The 13,890-nt window shown below is 35.9% G+C and overlaps 1 protein-coding gene and 1 non-coding gene across 2 annotated transcripts in view; one reads left to right on the top strand and one right to left on the bottom strand.

The window, feature by feature from the left end:
• Positions 1-13,890, top strand: part of LOC125677291 (uncharacterized) — a 107,020-nt gene that overhangs the window by 81,946 nt on the left and 11,184 nt on the right. The gene's annotated exons all lie outside the window — the stretch shown is intronic.
• Trnaf-aaa (transfer RNA phenylalanine (anticodon AAA)) lies at positions 7,350-7,421 on the bottom strand. Its single transcript has one exon. It is a non-coding gene; the product is annotated as a tRNA-Phe (tRNA).

Raw genomic sequence — 13,890 nt, 5'->3', positions numbered from 1 at the left:
TGCTGTATAGTGATCCCAGTATCAAAGTGTTGTATAGTTAGAGGTTCTCAGTATCATAGTGTTGTATAATGAATCCCAGTGTCATTGTGTTGTATAATGAATCCCAGTAACATAGTGTTGTATAATGAATCCCAGTATCATAGTATTATATAGTGAATCCCAGTAGCATAGTGTTGTATAATGAATTTCGGTGTCATAATGTTGTATAATGAATCCGGGTATCATAGTGTTGTATAGTGAGTACCAGTATCACATTGTTGTATAATGAATCACAGTATCATACTGTTACATAGTAAATCCCAATATCATAGTGTTGTATAGTGGTATAATGAGTACCAGTATCACAGTGTTGTATATTGAGTTCCAATACCATAGTGTTGTATAGTGAATCTCAGTACCATATTGTTGTATAGTGAATCCCAGTATCATGGTGTTGTATAGTGAATCCCAGTGTCATAGTATTGTATAATGAATCCAAGTGTCATAGTGTTATATAATGAATCCCAGTGTCATGGTGTTGTATAGTTAGTCCCAGTATCATAGTGTTGCATAATAAATCCCAGTATCACAGTGTTGTTTAGTGAATCACAATATCATAGTGTTGCATAATAAATTCCAATATCAAAGTGTTGTATGGAGAATGCCAGTATCATATTGTTGTATAGTGAACTACAGTGTCATAGTATTGTATAATGATTCTAAGTGTCATAATGTTGCATAATGAATCGCAGTGTCATAGTGTTGTATAATGAATCCCGGTGTCATAATGATATGTAATGAATCCCAGTATCATCTTGTTGTATAATGAATCCCAGTATCATCTTGTTGTATAATGAGTACCAGTATCATCTTGTTGTATAGTGAGTACCAGTATCATAGTGTTGTATATTGAGTTCCAATATCATAGTGTTGTATATTGAGTTCCAATATCATAGTGTTGTATAGTGAATCTCAGTATCATAGTGTTGTATAGTGAATCTCAGTATCATAGTGTTGTATAGTGAATCTCAGTATCATAGTGTTGTATAGTGTATCACAGTGTCATAGTGTTGTATAATGAATCCCGGTGTCATAATGATATGTAATGAATCCCAGTATCATAGTGTTGTATAGTGAATCACAGTACCATCTTGTTGTATAGTGAGTACCAGTATCATAGTGTTGTATATTGAGTTCCAATATCATAGTGTTGTATATTGAGTTCCAATATCATAGTGTTGTATAGTGAATCTCAGTATCATAGTGTTGTATAGTGAATCACAGAATCATAGTGTTGCATAATAAATCCTAATATCACAGTTTTATATAGTGAATCCCAGTATCATAGTGTTGTATAATGAATCACAGTATCATATTGTTGTATAGTGATCCCAATATCATAGTGTTGTACACTGAATCCCAGTATCATAGTATTGTATAGGTAATCCCAGTATCATAGTGTTGTATAGTGAATTTCAGTATCATATTGTTGTATAATGAATCCCAGTATCATAGTGTTGTATAATGAATCCCAGTATCATATTGTTGTATAATGAATCCCAGTATCATAGTATTGTATAAGTAATCACAGTATCATAGTGTTGTATAATAAATCAAAGTGCCATAGTGTTGTATAATGAATTCCAGTAGCATAGTGTTGTATAAATAATCACAGTGGCATAGTGTTGTATAATGATTCCCAGTATCATAGTGTTGAATATTGAATCTCAGTATCATAGTGTTCTATAGTGAGACCCAGTATCATTGTGTTCTATATATTGAATCAAAGTATCCTAGTGTTGTATAGTGATCCCAGTATCATAGTGTTTTATAATGAATCCCTGTATCATAGTGTTGAATAGTGAGTGCCAATATCATAGTATTGTTTAGTGAGACCCAGTATCATAGTGTGGTACAGTGAATTTCAGTATCATTGTACTGTATATTGATCCCAGTATCATGGTGTTGTACAATGAATCCCATTATTATAGTGTTGTATAGTGAATCTCACTATCATAGTGTTGTATAGGGAATCACAGTATCATAGTGTTGTATATTGAATCTCAGTATCATAGTTTTGTATAATGAATTTCAGTATCATAGTGTTGTATAGTGATTCACAGTATCATAGTGTTGTATAGTTAGAGGTTTTCAGTATCATAGTGTTGTATAATGAATCCCAGTATCATAGTGTTGTATAGTGCATCACAGTATCATCGTGTTGTATAATGAATCCCAGTGTAATATCGTTGTATATTGAATCGCAGTGTCATAGTGTTGTATAATGAATCACGGTATCATAGTTTTGTATCGTGCATCACAGTATTATAGTGTTGTATAATGAACACCGGTGTCATAATGTTGTACAGTACCCGCAACGTTATTCTTGACATTCCTATCGTGCTCTATCGTGCGTGTATCCTATCGTATTGTGCGTGTATCCTATCGTATTGTGCGTGTATCCTATCCTATCGTGTATCAGGTTTTCCGTTTTCTATCGTGTTTTGCGTTTATCAGGTATATCGTGTATCGTATTTTGTGTGTATCAGGTTTTCCGTTTATCGTGTAGCTTCGGAAACTATCGGGATCGTATATTAAATCTAATGAAAAAGTAAGATACTTTCCGAAAGCTTTATTCGTTTTGTTAAAGAAGCTATTTTTGGAATCGAGGAAAGACAGTATATTTGAAGTAGAACATAAAGCTGTCGATTTTAAGGCAGAAAAAGAGCTATATGTCTGTCCAGAGAGGGTGACAATGTATCGCAATTTCATTCTAAGTAGTCTGGAAAGTAGGCAGTGCTTTGCCGATCAAACCGAGGACAGTAAAACTGAAAGCTCCTTCATCTGGAGTTCATAACCATTTCCTTGTCTAGAAACAATTATTTGTAATTAACACTAACAGAGAAATAGGAAGTTCCGATCTGAAAGGAAAAATCAGTAAATTACATTGTTTATTACATATATTTTAATAATGGTTCTTTTTCTTCCGATTTTGTTCAACTTATATACCAACTACTGAACTTGTGCGCGTTCTTATCAATCTGATTTTGTGTATCACCCGTGTTTTGACAGTAAACATTATCAGGGACATTGTATTTCACACATTTAGAAGATTAAGTTTTAAAAGAGTGCAAGGGTATATTGCATCTCCCAAAATTCTGCTCAATTGGGCACGATTCAGCTCTCATCGTTGTTTTTTTTTTTATTTCTTTACATTGGCGGAAGTAAACCACTAATACCCCTCTCCCGAAATTTCAGTCCCCGGGGTAGGGGTCTTTGATGATTTCGAGACAGCTGTTTATTCACCAAATGTAATGCGTTATGTTTAAAAACTAAACGGGTGGATCTCCATAAATAGAGAGAGTACCAACACCATTTTTTTTAAAGTTGTGGGAGTAAATCATTTATACCCTACCTTGAAGATTTCAGTCCCCTTTGTATGGGTCTTCAATGATTCCTTACACGATGTAATGCGTTATGCATAAAGATTGGAGAGGCGTATCTCCATATCTAGAAAGAGTACCATCACCATTTCTTCACAGTGGTGCGAGTGGACTACTAATACCCTACCCCCAAAATTTCAGTCCCCGGGGTAGGGGTCTTCGATGATTCCAAACCCGATGTTTATTCACTAAGTGTAATGTGTTATTTAAAAAGTGGGAGGAGCGCATCTTCGTAGCTAGGGAGAGAACCGTCTAAATCTCTTCACAGTGGTGGAAGTAGATCACTAATACCATACTCCCAAAAGTTCACTCCCCGGGGTAGGTGTCTTCGATGACACCGTACCCGATGTTTATTCACTAAGTGTGATTCATTATGATAAAAATTTGAATACCATCATCATCTCTCCATAGTGGTGGGAGTAGACAATTAACACCGTACACCCGAAATTTCAGTCACCTGGTAGGGTTTTTTGATAATTCCGAGCCCGATGTTTATTCACTAAGTGTAGTGCATTATGCATATCTCCGTAACTAGAGCGAGTACTATCACCATCTCCTAACAGTTGTGGTAGTAGACCACTAATACGCTACCCCCAAAATTTCAGTCCCCGGGGTAGGGGTATTCGATTATTACGAGCCCGATGTTTATTCACTGAGTGTGATTCATTATGTATAAAAATTTGAGGAGGTCGATCTCCGTAACTAGAGAACGAACCATCACCATCTTTACACAGTAGTGAGAGTAGTCCACTAATACCCCACCCCAAAAGATTCAGTACCCGGGGTAGGGGTTTTCGATTATTTCGAGTCCAATGTGTATTCACTAATTAAAATGCGTTATACATTAAAATCAGAGGGGCGGATCTCAATAACTAGCGAACGTACAATCATCATTTCTTAACATTGGTGGGACTAGACCACTATTACCCTACCCCCGAAGTTTCAGTCCCCGGGGTAGATGTCTTCGTTGATTGCGAGTCCAGTGTTTATTCATTAAGTACAATGCTTTATGCATAAAAAAATAGAAAGGCGGATCTCCGTAACTAGACTGAATATCAGCACCATTTCTCCACAGTAATGGGAGTGGACAACTAATACCCTACCCCCAAAATTTCAGTCCCCGGGGTAGGGGTCTTCGATTATTCCTTATCAGATCTTGTTGACTAAGTGTAATGCGTTATTTTTGAAAAAGTGTGAGGAGTGGATTTCCATAACTAAAGAGAGAACCATCAACATTTCTTTAAAGTAGTGGGAGTGGACTACTAATGCCACACCCCTAAAATTTCAGTCGCCGGGTATGGGTCTTTAATGATTGCGAGCCCGGTGTTTGTTCGCTAAGTGATATGCGTTGTGTATATAAAAAAAAAATAGAGGTTCACATCTACGTAACTAGAGAAACTAACATCACCATTTATTAACAGTGGTGAAAGTGGACTACTAATACCATACCCCTGAAATTTCAGTCCCCGGGGTAGGAGTCTTCGATTACTACGAGCATGATGTTTATTCACTAAGTGGGATTCATTATGTATCAAAATTTGAAGGGGCGGATCTCCGTAACTAGAGATAGTACTATAACCACCTCTTCAAAGTGGTGGTAGTAGACAACTAATACCTTAACCCCAATATTTCAGTCTCCGGGGTAGGTGTTTTCTATGATTTCGAGCCCGATGTTTATTCACTGAATGGAATGCGTTATGTATAAGAATTAGAGGGGCGAATCTCCGTATTTAGAGTGAGTGTCGTCACCCTTTTTTCACAGTGGTTGGAGTTCACTACTTATACCTTACCCCCAGAATTTCAGTCCCCGGAGTAGGGGTCTTTGATGATTCCGAATCCGATGTTTATTCACTAAATGTGACTCATTAAGTGCAATGCGTTATTTCAAAAAGTGGGAGGAGCGGATCTTCGTAAATAGAGAAGTAACATCACCATTTCTTCACAGTAGTGGGAGTGGACCACTAATACCATACTACCAAAATTTCAGTCCCTGGGATAAGGGTCTTGAATGATGCCATACCCGATGTTTATTCACTAAATGTGACTCATTATGTATAAAAATTTGAAGGGGATCTAGAAAAAGTACCATCCTTTTACTGTGGTGAGAATAGACGACTAATACCCTACCCCTAAAATTTCATCGTTTTTTCTAAATTCATTTGCGTTTTCTACATTTCAAAGTCCATGCAATGAATCACTTTATTATACTTTCATGTAAAATACTCGAACCTAATTGGTCGAGAAGCATTTGAAAAAACATATTGTTACCCTCTGAGAACAGAAAACACGCGACCCAGGGTGATAGTATTTAGCAACAGGTAACAGTACTTGACAACGGGTGATATTATAAAAAAAATATCACATGCGTCAAATTTATGTTCGTACGGTTCGCCATAGATTGCTAGACGACGTCGTTTGAGCGTTTGTAATAAACGGAGTACCCGCATCGAAATACGAAATATCGCACGACAGTGATTGATCAAATGTCAACAGACGTAAGTTTTTCTGCTTTCCAGTTTACATAACATTCAGTATAATAAAACAAATATTGCATGTATTTAAGGGTAGCATTGAAATTTTCACCCCTCGAGAAACCATTGTCAACCTCGGCTACGCCTCGGTTGACAATGGTTTTCTCGGGGTGAAAATTTTCAATGTTACCCTCAAATACATGCAATATTTATATACTGTCAACGCAAGTAGTCATAGCATTGAAATATGAAGTGCATGTGATTAGAGAGCATTGTCAGGTTTATTTTTTTAAATGCTTGTCAATGTCATAAAAATCCTAGCTTCGTTAATGTCGAACCTTGTCTTTGAGGATACTATTCACAATGATCGATTATAACAGCATCAAAATAAATCCTACTTGCCCTAGCAAGATTCGCAGAGATTACATGGTGACAACATAATTTTAATTGAAACTAACCGTATCGCATACTACATATGTATATAAAAATGTAGACTTTTATAATATCGAAGAAAATAATTTATCAATGAATATGGACATGCAGAGGTCGTAAATAATTTTATTATACTTTCATGTAAAATACTCAAACCTGATTGGTCGAGAAGCATTTGAAAAAACATATTGTTACCCTCTGAAAACAGAAAACACGCGACCCAGGGTGATAGTATCTAGCAACGGGTAACAGTACTTGACAACGGGTGATATCATAAAAAATTATCACATGCGTCAAATTTATGCTCGTACAGTTCGCCATAGATTGCTAGACGACGTCGTTTGAGCGTTTGTAATAAACGGGAGTACCCGCATCGAAATACGAAATATCGCACGACAGTGATTGATCAAATGTCAACAGACGTAAGTTTTTCTGCTTTCCAGTTTACATAACATTCAGTATAATAAAACAAATATTGCATGTATTTGAGGGTAACATTGAAATTTTCAATGTTACCCTCAAATACATGCAATGTTTATATAATGTGGTTCCCAAAGAGACAATACAACTATATTTTCGTTTATATATTGCCTTTGTGTAATGAACTCTTTATTATGGATTACAAATGTAATACCTGTTTTTTCACACCGATGTATATCTCTGATCATTATTCCCTTATATATATATATATATATATATATATATATATATATATATATATATATATATATATATATCCAAGTTTGTATATGATCACCCTATCATTCACACTTTTAGCTATATTAAAATAATGATTTCAAAATGTTTATAAATTAATGTTATAGATAAATATTTACCAATAAAGTAAATTCAAACTCTTACCGTAAACTCGGAAAAATAGAAACTGTAGTAAAACTTAGCTTTTTTGATATGACGATTTACATAAATAATATAGTCACTCAGTCCGGGTAGGAGTGTTATTGGGTTAGTCTTTTTGGAATTGGCGTGAATCTTGCAAATGTAACAGGAAGGGAGAAAATGCAACGGACCAGACCGGGATTCGAATCCGGGCCCCCTGAACTTTAGTCAGGTACTCTACCAACTGAGCTATCTGGCCACCGGCAATCGAACCCAGCTGACCGCTACACCTATGTAGCACCAAAACCAGTAAAACAACTCACAAGATACCCACAACCATACACAAACCATACTGACCTTTCACACTTCTCTCTCTGCAAATCAGCGCGTTCATCCCGATGAATATGAATGAAATGAGTAACATAATGCAATTATATTAGTATGTTAAACATTAATTATTTTACCTCAGTGTGAGAATTCTATGGAACGTGTAATCTGATTGGTTTAGACGGTCACATGCCAGGGATAACAAAACTTCATATCTCCCTCTCAAACATCATATTTCCCTATCATATTTACCCCTTGGGCAGCCTCGTGCATTTTCCATAAATTTAACGTCAAGGTAGACGAAGTGTATGGTGACGTCACAATAAGTCCGAGTCATTCTACTTTCATAGTTCGTAAGGCACAAAATATGCGGGTCTCTGATACACGGTTGAATGCATGGTTTTGGTTGATACAAAAACAAGCAAGTAAATCGACATTCAAGGAAAATGGAAATACAGAAACTGGTTATCATATCACTGTATTTCGTTGTTTGTACTTTCTACCGTAATACGTTGACGGCGCGGTGTTACCGTTAGGACGATCTCAGATATATAGATGAGCGGACTCCAATTTCAAATGCACTTTTGAGTCTTGCTTTGTTTCGGTATAATAAACAATTTATTGCATGATAGTGAGGGAGATATGAAGATTTATTCCCTCGGGGAATATGATTTTTCTTGGGTGAATGAATCTTCATATCTCCCTCACTATCATGCAATAAATGTATATTATTATATACTTTCAATTTCATCTCCTCTATTTTCTTTAGAAGCTTGCGGGCATATATCACACGATATATGCCCGGAAACATCCTGGCCCGCAAACATTACGTCACAATCAATACACAAGCAAATTACTGCGTCATTAATTTTCAATTTTTTCGTGTTTTTCATCTTTTACTCAGTTAAACCAATAAAGAAATTGATAAAATAAATCATTGTTAGTTTCTAAATGAAATTGAAAGTATATAATAAAAAGGTTATAGACTTTGTATGGGAAAATATGACGACCTCGTTTTTTGTCGCGGACGGACCTCCCAAGCTCGGTCCGTGTACGCGCCAAAAAACTCGGTCGTCATATTTTCCCATAGAAAGTTTATAACCTATAATTATTTCATCCTTTGACACATATTCGTGTACCTGTTATCAACGTCAGAAGATTGCAATTTTCCTTAAACAGCATTGTCAAAATTTCACAAACACTTGTTAAAAGATTTATGCAAACTCCCCGTCGAGGCCTCGTTACGTCATCTACGTATAAACCTCTCCTATGTGACGCAGTACAATATACAGATTTGTATATTGCGAGTCCGCGATTATCACGCAGGCACGCATACACTAAAGAAGTAATTCGTTGTTAAAGCTTGAAAATATTGACATTGATAGCATTAATATAAAAGTATGGACTTTATTTTAAACAAAAAATGATCAAAAGATCATCAAGAAGTAGGGAGACTTTCTTCCAATTATAGCGTAAAGTAATGAATTTGATGTTCACGTTCTTGTTTTGAAATGTTTACGTTTGACGTTATGTTTTTTCGTCATTCTACACTGACGTCACACAGTATACGCGCCCTAAGAAATCGCTATCCCATAATGCCTAAGTGGAAGAGTTTGGCAAACTCCCCGTCGAGGCCTCATTACGTCACCTTCGAATAGACCTCTCCTATGTGACGCAGAGCAATATACATATTTGTATATTGTGAGTCCGTGATTATCACGCAGGCAAATAACACTAAAGAAGTAGTTCGTAGTTAAAAGTTTGAAGATATTAACATTAAGAGCATTAATATAAAAGTATGGATTTTATTTTAAACATAAAATGATGAAAAGATCATTAAAAAGTAGGGAGACTCTGTTCAAATTATAGTGTAAAGTAATGAACTTGATGTTTACGTTCTTTTTTTGAAAGTTGTTTACGTTTGACGTTATATTTTTTCGTCATTCTACAGTGACGTCACACAGTATACGCGGCTTAAGAAATCGTTATCCCATAATGCCTAAATGGAAGAGTTTGGTTTGTAAGCAAACGAACTCTGACGGAAGTTTGAGAGTTTGGTTTATGAGCAAAGGAACTCTGGTGGAAGTTTGAAGATATATTAGTATTCTTAACAATTTAGTTAAACTGTTTCTTTAAAAATATATATAAAATGTTTGTGAAAAATAAAGGAAATCTATTGCATGATGAACTTCATAAAGGATTCTATGAAAACAGAGTTATTTTCCTTGGATTAATATTTTCAAACATATAATTGATTATTCATATATTACTTAGACTTTTGAAATAGTTTATCGTTAACAAGATTTTTTACAAAAACTATTCTATAGACTCCAACAAAATTTATGTTCCTGTCATGCATAAATCTTTATAAATCATTGACTTTGCGAAATCACATGACGTCACAGGAGGGTGGAACTACGTTAATTTAAATAATTTAATCATTTCTCAAACTCCCCGTCGAGGCCTCATTACGTCACCTACGAATATACCTCTCCTATATGACGCAGTGCAATATACAGATTTGTATATTGTGAGTCCCCGATTATCACACACGAAAATAACACTAAAGAAGTAGTTCGTAGTTAAAAGTTTGAAGATATTGGCATTAAGAGCAACAATATAAAAGTATTGATTTTATTTTAAACATAAAATTATGAAAATATCTTTAAAAAGTAGGGAGACTCTGTTCAAATTATTGTGTAAAGTAATTAACTTTATGTTTACGTTCTTCTTTTGAAAGTTGTTTACGTTTGACGTTATGTTTTTCGTCATTCTACAGTGATGTCACACAGTATACGCGGCCTAAGATATCACTATCCCAAAATGCCTAGCTGGAAGAGTTTGGTTTGTAAGCAAACGAACTCTGGCGCTGCCACGCCAAATGTCGAGAGTGCCAACGTCAAGTTTACGGCCGTCGTCAACATCACTATGACGTTATCAAAACAGGCAACATCATGGTACATAAGTCTGTCAATATTACAAATGGATCACGCGCTCGCCTTCTCCCGTAACCGGTTCATTTGCGGTTACGGAAATAGCCGAGTAGTTACGATTGCCAATATTAGTGACACTGGGTACTTTGCGCACTTGCATTCAATCACGGATTCAGCGGGGTCAGAGGAAATTTTGAAATCCCATATTGGTATAGTAAATTCTACTACACTTCGGTCTTGACCCCCAGGAATAAGCCCCCATTTTTTCTTCGCGTATTATATGTCTACAAGCGTGAATTTTATTGTTACTGGTTTTTCTGAATGTTCAAAGAGGAAAAAATACATTGATCATGGTTCACATTTATATACCTACGGCGGAAGACTATGTCATTTAATGCGCATCAGTGTGAACGAGGCATAAATATGATGAATGTTGAAAGTAATTGATTAACAAGTAAAAACATAATGTTCATTAAATTGTAATATGTACATGTATGTGGTTTTTAAAAGTCGCTTGTCTTTTTAGCTCAGCTAAGCCGAAGGCTCAAGTGAGATTTTCTGATCGAAATTTGTCCGTTGTCCGTCGGCGTTGTCGTCGTTGATGTCGGCGTTGTAAACTTTTCACATTTTCATCGTCTTCTCCAGAACCACTGGGCCAACTTCAACCAAACTTGGTACAGAGCATCCTTGGGTGAAGGATATTTTAGTTTGTTCAAATGAAGGCCCATGCCCACTTCAAAGGGGAAATAATCACAAAGATGCAAAAATAGGATGGGGTCATTTAAAAATATTGTGAAGAACCACTGGGCCAGAAGAGCTGGAATTCATATGAAAGCTTCCTGACATAGTGCATCTATTCAAGTTTGTTAAAACTGTAGTCCCCGGGGTAGGATGGGCCACTATAGAAGATAAAAGATTTACGTGCAAATATATAGGGAACATCTTTTAAAATCTTCTTCTTAAGAACACTGGGCAAGGAAAGTATAAATTTACTTGAAAGCTTCCTGACATTGTGCAGATTAAAATTTCTTAAAGCCATGGCCCCGGGGTTAGGATGGGACCAAAAAAGGAGATCAAAGTTTTACATAGAAATATAGTAAAACAATCTTTTTAGATCTTCTCAAGAACCACTGGACCAGAAAAGCTTATATTTACACGAAGGCTTCCTGACATAGTTCTGACTTAAGTTTGTTAAAACCATGACCCCCCGGGGTGGAGTGGGACCACAATAGGGATAAAAAATTTACATGGGAATATATAGGGAAAATATTTTAAAATCTTCGTCTTAAGAACCACTGAGCCAGAAAAATTTACATTTATATGTACATGTATAATGTACATGAAAGCTTCCTGATATAATGCAGATTCAAGTTTGTTAAAACCATGGCCCCCAGGGGTAGGGTAGGGTCACTATAGGGGGTCAAAGTTTTACATACAAATATACAGGGGAAATATTTAAAAACAATTCATCTCAAGAACCACTGGGCCAGAAAAGTTTATATTTACATGAAAACTTCTTGACATACATGTAGTATATATTCAAGTCTGTAAAAATTATTAATTCTTTTTAGAATATATGAGTGTGATGAATGCTATTAAAGAATGGATGAAAAAAAGTCAAGTTTGATAAAAACAAATAACAATTACCAAACCCTTTGATTATGTCAAGTATATACATGTATACACTGTATTCTTCTACAATACAACATATACTCTTCTCAATCAAAACTGCACATAATCAATACGCAAGATCGTAAATACCGAGTTAGCGGAACTCTCTTGTAAAGAAGTCCGGAAAAGCGTGTCGATCTTGGGCATTTTTTGTTTATTCAAAACATGGCATCGGAAGACGATTTAACCTCCACGTGCTTTCCACAATTAAAAGCATTTTTAGAGGAAAGGTGTGTAAAAGCGTCTGGATACAGGACAAATGAACTTCTGAATTTAGTTTTGACGCAAGCTCTTCTCAGCTTTGGGGATTTCCTGGCTGACAGCAGTGGGAAAAAATCCACCACATTTCCATTAAAATCTATCAGTTGTGGATATTTCTGCGTATTATGTTTCTTCTTTGAATCATTAACTACAGTCTACTGCAATGCAATGACAGTACACCATTGTTAAAATCGGGCGAATCGATCACGACAAAAGTTGCAGAACTGGTATTATTTACCAACATGCCCAAATTCTCGCAAACTCTGGGTCTCGCGAGACTTTGAAAGGGGAAAGTAAAATTTAAAACCAAGACAGAAAAAGTAGTCGCGATCTTGCGTATTGGTAAAAGAAAGTGGACTGAAATATTTGAATTAAATGACACAGAATGGAAAATAATTTTCAGATTGCTTTTTAAAGTTACAAGTAATTGTAAACTACAATCATTGGTTTCAATATAGAATTCTGAACAAAATTTAGCTTCAAATTCATGTTTATTCAAAATCAAACGTAGAGATAATAAGAATTGTACATTCTGCCAGATAGAAGACGAAACAATTGAACATTGGTTTGGGAGTGTGATAGTGTTCAGCATTTCTTAAGATAATTTGAAGGTTGTTTTGAACATAAAATCATCTTCAAATATCAATAACAAAACTACTAGAACTGAAGATTGCATGCATAAATATTAGTGTTGACCTATATACTTATGTAGCTCCCTCGCTTTAGTCCTTATTGAGTTCCATTTGACGATTTCTGGGCCAGGTGGGCCAGGAATAGCTTCAGTATCAGTTTCAACTGTACAAGTATGTTTCAAAGATGCAACTAGTAGTTTACAAAATGGTCATTTAATGGCATGAAATAGCTAGCTGCCAAAATGATTTATGAACATGTACATGTATCATTAGTTATTAGAAATCGTGCAGTAACATATTTAGAGGGGAGAGACGACCTGTAAGATTCCATATTCTTATCACTGCATAATATAGTACAAATAAGTTGATATTAACCATGAAAAGCGTGACGTAAAGCAAGAAGATTGGATTATTGTGACGTTGTACGACTTGTATGTAAACACACAACGACACAATACGCTAATTACGTATGTCATGAAAGGCGATGATAACGAACAGTGATCAATCTCATAACTCCTATAAGCAATACAAAGTAGATAGTTGGGCAAACACAGACCCCTGAACACACCAGGGATGGGATCAGGTGCCTAGGAGGAGTAATCATCCCCTGTCGACCGGTCACACTCGCCGCAAGCCCTATATCCTGATCAGGTAAACCGAGTTATCAGTAGTCAAAATCAGTGTGCCAAGAACGGCCTAACAATCGGTATGAAACACGTCAGACAGCATTTGACCCATTGATAGGTTGTATTAACGAACTAGATCGTTATAACGGCCATAGAATTTGCGAAATGCTGACTTCAATCGACAATATAGTTTTTACTCATCTGCACAGCGCGTCTGCATTGCTCAGGCTTTGATGTTGGGGGTATAGAGTTATATGGGTGGATGGTATGGCCCCAGA

Source organism: Ostrea edulis, chromosome 7 (genome assembly GCF_947568905.1).
Source record: "Ostrea edulis chromosome 7, xbOstEdul1.1, whole genome shotgun sequence".
NCBI classification, from domain to species: domain Eukaryota; kingdom Metazoa; phylum Mollusca; class Bivalvia; order Ostreida; family Ostreidae; genus Ostrea; species Ostrea edulis.
This window is presented reverse-complemented; position numbering and strand designations above follow the sequence as displayed.